Source organism: Tamandua tetradactyla, chromosome 7, assembly GCF_023851605.1.
Source record: "Tamandua tetradactyla isolate mTamTet1 chromosome 7, mTamTet1.pri, whole genome shotgun sequence".
Classification (NCBI taxonomy): domain Eukaryota; kingdom Metazoa; phylum Chordata; class Mammalia; order Pilosa; family Myrmecophagidae; genus Tamandua; species Tamandua tetradactyla.
In genome coordinates, this window is record NC_135333.1 from 113,792,945 (window position 1) to 113,800,374 (window position 7,430).

Below are 7,430 nucleotides of genomic sequence, written 5' to 3' on the forward strand. Positions count from 1 at the left end.
GAAGGTGGGCAGAGAAGACACGGTATCTGGGGAGCCCCAGGCCCCCTGCTTTTATGGACCTGCAGGAGGGGCGGGGCACAACTAATGAAGGAGGGCTTGCTGCTGATGGCATCCCCTAGGCATTTGCCAACCCTGAGCTCACATTCAGCTCCCCCATTTGAAATGGTGCAAAAGCCACTGGTTGCTTCCCTGGCATCTCCCCCACCACGTGAAACTCCTTTCCAGTTGCAACTTGATCAGTAGCCCAGTTAATTGCTTTCAGTCATATCCTAATCATGCATCCTATAAAGAACTCCAAGACACTGCCTCATTTCTAAACTGCTTTCTTAGGTCTGGGACGGACTCGCTCCTGTCCAAACATCTTGTGTCAACACAAGCCACCCCTGTTCACTGTTTCCTGTTCTTTTGTGTGTTGTCTATTCCTGACCATATTCTCAGCAGCGAGCATAGTCCCCACCTCACCACTCCAAAGCTGTACATCCAGATCTTGAAAATCCTGCTCTACGTTCATCTTCCTTAGGGACCCATTCATGTTTGGTTGCCCCTTTGATTTGTTTCTAAGCTTCCACCTGTGTTGAGTAGCCATGAATGATTTTGTGAAGTGTGAGGACGTGGGGGTGTGCATGAGTGTGCTAATGCCCTGCTTACTCCGATATAATATGATTTTCAAGTCCATGCTCTCTGTCTGCTGTTGAGAGTAATTTCTAGGGAAAGAAGATGGGTTTGAATCCCTATCCTGCCACTACTAGTTTTGGGCAAATCATGACTCCTCTGAGCTTCGATTTGTGTGTCTGTAAAGTGGGGTTTGTGGTGAGAATTGAGTTAACATGTGAGAAAACTACTTACAATGTCCAGCACATGTAAGCACTGACTAATCATTTGTTGAGTCTCTTCTTCTAATGTGCTTGAGTATTTGGAGAAGCACCAGCTGTGTGTCCGGTCCTGTGACAAGTCCTGTGGGGATTCAGAAGACGACTAATGCACATTCTTTCCTTTTGTAATGAGGTCATGGGCCTGTTGGGAAGTAAAGTTGAAGTACATTAAATAATTTATGAAGTAGACAGTGTTCAATAGGGTGCTACCTTCAACTCTCCTTAAGGCTCCTTATCCCAGACCTCTCCAGGCTGTCCCTTCCTCTCTGTGAGCCTGGGAATCCTAGACTCTACTCTTTCAACTGAAGAGCTCTGAGGGTTGCACCCAGTAGAAGGGTCCCTGCTCCCTGTTTTTGTTCCATTAATCTTAGACTTATTAACAATGCCCTGCATACCCCATTAATCTACAAACTGGTAAGAAGTCTACAAGGTTCCTTATCTCCTTTTTTTCTGTCTCATCTCCTGGGAATTGTTAGATCTTCTTCTTTTTTTTGGTATGTAATATACCATATATACAAAGCAAAGAAAGAAAAAAGCAATAATTTTCAAAGCACTCTTCAACAAGTAGCTAGAAGACAGATCCCAGAGTTTGTCATGGGCTACCATACCATCATCTCACATTTTTCCTTCTAGCTGCTCCAGAGCATTGGAGGCTAGAAGGAATAAATATTTTTTTTGTCATCACAATTGACTTTTTTCCTTTTTTTTTTTGTGAAAAATAACATATGTACAAAAAGCAACAAATTTCAAAGTACAACACAACAATTAGTTGTAGGATAGATTTCAGAGTTTGGTATGGGTTATAATTCAACAACTTAAGGTTTTTACTTCTAATTTCTCTAAGATTTTAGAGGCTAAAAGAAATATCAATATAATGATTTAACACTCATACTCATTTCTTAAACCCTACCTTCTCTGTATAACTCCACTATCACCTTTGATCTTTCGCCCACTCTTTAGGGGTATTAGGGCTATGCCCATTCTCACTTTTTCATGTTGGAAGGGGCTGTCACTCATATGAGGTAGGGAGATGGAACTGGTCCAGGGACTCATTTGGAGGTTGTAGGTTTCTGGAAAGTTGCCCTTATGCATGGAACCTTTGCAAAATCTTATATATTGCCATAGGTTTGACTGGAATGTTTTTGGTTGGGGATTGGCAGGTATGATAGGCAGCAGTGTGTTAGATCTTCTTTTAGCTTACTGACCTCTTGCTTCTTGCTATGGTTTTGAAGGATGAGAGAGTGAGCAGAGATATGAAATGTATTCAGCCTTCATTTTCTGAATGAGAAACCGAGTCCTAGAATGGCTACTTGATAACATTGCTTCGCCTGTGAGAAGCAGTCATATTCCCTGATCTTTCCACACAGGTATCCTTATCGTCACCTGCCAGCAGTGGCAGCTTACCATTTGGAAAGATGGATCTCTGCTCTCTGAACTGTTTCCTCCCTGGGCTGAGGCCAGGGCATGGGCCTTTCCTCTGTCTAGAGATTGCTTGAGAGTCTCCGTTTCCACAGGGAACTGTGAATCATAGCTTTTGTTGACACAGGCCAAAAGGTGCCCGGGAGTTTTCTCACCTGGTTGACAACACGCCCAGTCCTCGAGTAGAAATAATACTTGCCTGTTTTATATACTCCTCATTACGTGGTAATCTTTCTCCCAGAAGAAGGGATATTTGTATCCTGAGCAGTGCTAAATAACCCTCTGCGGAGTTTGCCACATAGCAAAGGCTGGGGAAGGAGTGCCTTATCTGGCATGCCCATCAGAATGGAAGCTTCCAGAGCATTCTCCCACTAATCTGGCTCCAGCCTGCCTTCCCTCCTGGTTCCTTCCTTTGTTTCCCATACCCTGTCCTAGGACTCCCATTTCCAGGCATTGTCATAGCATTTTGTTTCCATCCTTTTTCTCTCAGCCATTGCCTCTTATGTGGAGTTGCTCATTTACTTTTTTCCCTCCCACCCTCTCCCTAGATTTTCCCACCAGGATTGTCATTTCCCAGGTTAGAGGTGTCTTGCTCACCAAATCTGGTTGTGACCGGATTGAAAAAAGTAGTCTTTTCACTTCTCTTCCTCCTTCATTCCTTCTTCTCTGACCTTTCACCTTTGCTGTGACCTTTACCCCGGTGACGATATCTGTGATGATGACGATGGGAATGCCTCGTCCACCCTGGCCACCCTCACGGCCTGTGTTCACCACTCCCTCCAAAATCCCAAAATTCCACAGATGTTAACTTCTTCTTTCATCTCCCCAAGGAAGGCTTTGATTTTAGCCTCCTTTGCTAACCCTTGTACACCTGCTCCCTTTGAATTGCCCCTCCTGTATTTTTCCACTTGCTTTGGCTTTCTTGTGTTCCACGTGTCAGTTTACCTCTGAAGGTTAAGGTTGTTTTTTCCCCTTTTCCCCAACTGTGTCTTGAATCCCTGAATAGGATTTTAGCAGAAGCTCACTTGATAGAAGTTGTCTAATTTAAAGGAGAGCTGATTTCCATTCTCCAGACGTTCCTGAGTCTCTCTAACTCTGTATTATTGGGTCTAAGAAGAGTTTTCTTGAGATTTTAGGAAGTGGTGTATTTGCTGGGGTGCCATGGCTAGGAGAGCCAAATGTCTTCAATTTCTCTGTTCTCTGACCCTCCTGTTTGGGAAGAGTTCTGTCATCCTCTGAAGGATTCCAACTCTTGGCAAAATAAGAAGTCCAAGGAGACTGGGCTGGGGAGGGGATCAGGGCTGCAAGTTGGTAGAGAAGGAAAAGAAGGCACAGAGACATAACTTCTGAGGCTGAGGAAGTGGGGGGCACACCAAGGAGCTTTGGATTCCTTTGAGGCAGGGGGCAGAGGAGGGCAGGCTGGATTAAATCCCATGGGACAGGGGTGATAACTTTCCTAGAACAGGCTGACTCAATGCTCAGAGCAGGGCCCCTGGGCTCAGTGTCTGTGAACCGGGGCCATGCCCACCTATCTCAAATTGCTCTGAATATTAGATCCCTTTCAGACCTCTCCTGCTCTCTGGGGGAATCCTGCCTTTCGTTATCTCCTAGCACCTGTTACGTGCCAGGTACACAGAGTTCTAGGCACAGGCGATATAGTTCAATAAACAAGGCAGATTAAAATCCCTGTCCTTCTGGGGCTCACAATGAAAGAGAAAGGGGAGTTGAGGCAGTTTGGAGGTACAGTCACCATCTGGGCCTCCCAACTCACATACTCTTGGGGACCGAGGATAGAAAAGACAATTCTGTTATGATGGTACCTAAGATATTCCAGCTGGAAACACTTTTCCCCCTTCACCAATCATACCAGAGTAGCAGCACTTCAATATTTGGCATGTCTTATAGGTACCAATCACCCTGACTCTAAGGGGGTCAGACCCTCCTCTTCACAGTTCCCTTTTCTCTGGCATTCAGTGGCAATAATTGCTCACTAAAGGGCACAGCTGATTTCAACAAACTACCAAGATTCAGGACTTGGGAAATCTGCCCGCATATGGCCAGAGCTTACCTGATCTGGTCCTTTCAGCTGCCAACATAACCAGGAATTTCATATGGACCCAAATTTGATAGGCAGCTGGAGACCCTCTCTTTAGTCAATTTTGGCAGAAAATTATATGTTCTTTTCATTCAAACTCAGTGCTTAAGAGAAGCAATATAGAGCAGTCCCTTCCCTCCACAACAGAGTCAAAGAAAGGGATCACCTGCAGACACACCCAACAGATGTGCATGTACAAAGCACATATAGCCACAGGCTTACACAAGATGGCAATCTGCACGTGAATGTAGTGCCAAGTGAGTGCATCAGGATTAAGAAGTGAAGGAGAAGCCTCAGTCTTTAGAACCTGAAGGAGCCTTTTTGATAAAGACACCGAGGCCAGCAAGGGAACAAGAATTGTAGAAGACCACATGACCACCTGGTAGCCAAGCCAGGGCTCCTGATTCTTTCTACTGCCCACGTTTGCTCCTGAGCCTTCCTCAGAAAAGCTGCCTGTTTCCTAGGAAGCAGAGGGACGCCCTTCCTACATGGAGGGGGTGGGTGAGATGCCAGCCTATCGAGGGTCCTTGCATTACAGCCCCATAGAGAACAACAGAAGGGATTTAGACAAGGGAGAATTTCAGGCATGTCTTGGCCATTTGCTTTTGACCGCTTTAAGTTTCTCGTTTGTCTGCAGGGTTGGGATGCTTCACCAAGTCTCTGTGGCTCAGGCTGATGGTTCATGGAAGAGCTGTCAAATGGGGAAACTGCTAGGAGAGGAAAGTGGGGAAGAAATGGGGTGCCCTTCCGTTTCTTCCATGGAAATGAGGACTGAGAGGCCCCATCTGAACCAGGAGCACAGTGCCTAGAAGTCTCAGCAAGGCAGGCACCGATGTGGAGTGACAGCCCATGGGCACAGGTTGGGTTGGCTGGGTGATATTTCCTGTTTTCTAGTCTCATTCTCCCACCCCCAGTCATATACAAGAGGAGCTTCTCACCTGAGCCATCACACAGGATGTATTTGTTCACCCATTCGTTTATTCTTTCAACAACTATTTGTTGGGTGCTGTTATGGGTTGACTTATGTACCCCTCTGCTCCCAAGACATGCTCAAGTCTTAGTCCCTGGTCTCTTGAATTTGACCTTATTTGGAAAAACAGGATCTTTGAAGATGTAATTATTTAAGATAAGCCCAAACTGGGTTAAGGTGGGCCCTAACTCAAGATGAAAAGTGGGAGTGAGTTGCTACATGGTGTGTCCTGGGACCACAGTCTCAGGGCATAGCAGAAACTTTCAGCAATGATTGCCTTATTACTTAAACAGTACAAAGGGTCCAAAAGAACAGGGGTAGAGATCCCATAGTGGCTGGTCTCCCAGAGAGGCCAACAGCTGCTCAGATTGGTATGGGTAAATGGCAGCCACATACCCCACTTTGCATAGAAGAAAAGAGACAAATGGATATGTGGTATTTATCCATCCCAGGGGAAGAGACCCCTGCCACCGAGAATTCCTGCCTCAATCAGCACCTGAGGCTGCTTGTTCCTGGTTTCCAAGTTCAAGTTCTAGTTTGGCCTTTTCCTTAGACTTATTTGTGGAATAGAAACAGCACGAGACATCACCTCACAAAAGAAGAGGAGGCAGGGGGCATGTGAGGGCTGGGAGGTGGCAGGTAAAAGCATTTCTGTGACTTCCCCAGCAAAGAGGTGAATTTGGACTCTCAGTAAACGGAGAGAGAAAAGAGGGCCATGTAAAGACAGAGGTAGAGGTTGGAGTCATGCTGCTATAAGCCAAGGAACTCCAAGGGTTGCTGGCCATTGCCAATAGTCAGGAGGGAGGCATGGAACAGATTTCTTCTAAAGACCTCAGAGGGAACATGGCCCTGCTGACAGTTTGACTTCAAACCTAAAAGCTCCAAAATGGTGAAACAATAAATTTCTGTGGTCTTAAGTCATCTAGTTTGAGGAAATTTGTTATGACAGCCCTGAGAAACTAAGACATGAACCCACAATGTGCTGTGCATAGAGATGCAACAGAGAACGAGGCCTGGTCACCAACCCTGGAACAAGGAAATGGACCATTAGGATAGGATACCACTGTGCAGGTGGACCTGGGATGCCAGAGGGCATTCCGTGCCCCCTGGGAGGGTGCCTCCTCCTCTGGGCCAGACCAGGCCATGGGGCTTCAGTACCCAGGCCCTCACTGCTCTGCTCAGCTCCAGAGATGTCACAGAGTGCACATTATAGCCATTCAATATTTATGGATGAGGAGAGTGAGGCCTGGAGTCCTACGGGAAGCTGGGAGTAAAACTAGAGCTAGAACTGTTGGCTCTAGACTCCTGGCACAGTGCTTTTTCCCCTGCCACACTGACACCCTATGCGCCAGGATACAAAGCAATTATTCTACATGACTCCTGCCCCCTAGGGGCTTACTGGGCTGTGAAAAAGTTACAGCAAACACATAGGAAACAATAAAAAGTCATATGAAATGATCTATGGCATAATTTAAAAGGACGAAAATCAGGCAGTGGGTATTATGAGGGTCACAGTAAGGATCTGAGGCTCTCAGATGAGCCTCGCTCTCCCTGCTGACTCCAAATCCACATTTCAGGTATGCTTCAGAGGATGGAGGAAGAGGCTCCAAAGCACAGGCTGGAGGAAGCTGAGTTGAGATTGAGGTAGCTGGATAAGTCACAGAGTGGGTCCACCCACAGGTGCTAAGATAAGCTTGTGTTTATTTGCTCAGTGCATCCCTACCTTGTCTGTGCAGAGCTCCATGCCTAGCGAGACGTCCAGGCGATGCATCAGGTACCTGGGTGGTTCGAAGAACAGGAACATCCATCTGTATGTGGGGCTGCATTTCCCATGATCCTCAGGAAGACCCCTGGACCAGCCAGCCTTGGCCTGGGGGCCCCTGCCTCATTCTGGGCTGTCTGATGCCCACCTTGACCTGCAGGCAACGAATCAGCACACAGTGATGATGAGAATGGTGACAATGACACAGGTGATGATGCTGGGACACTGACAGCAATTAAGTTGGGAATCACTGGCTCAAGGTAACTAGAGAATGGGAAACTCCATGCTGTGCTTTAAGAGTAAATATATTCA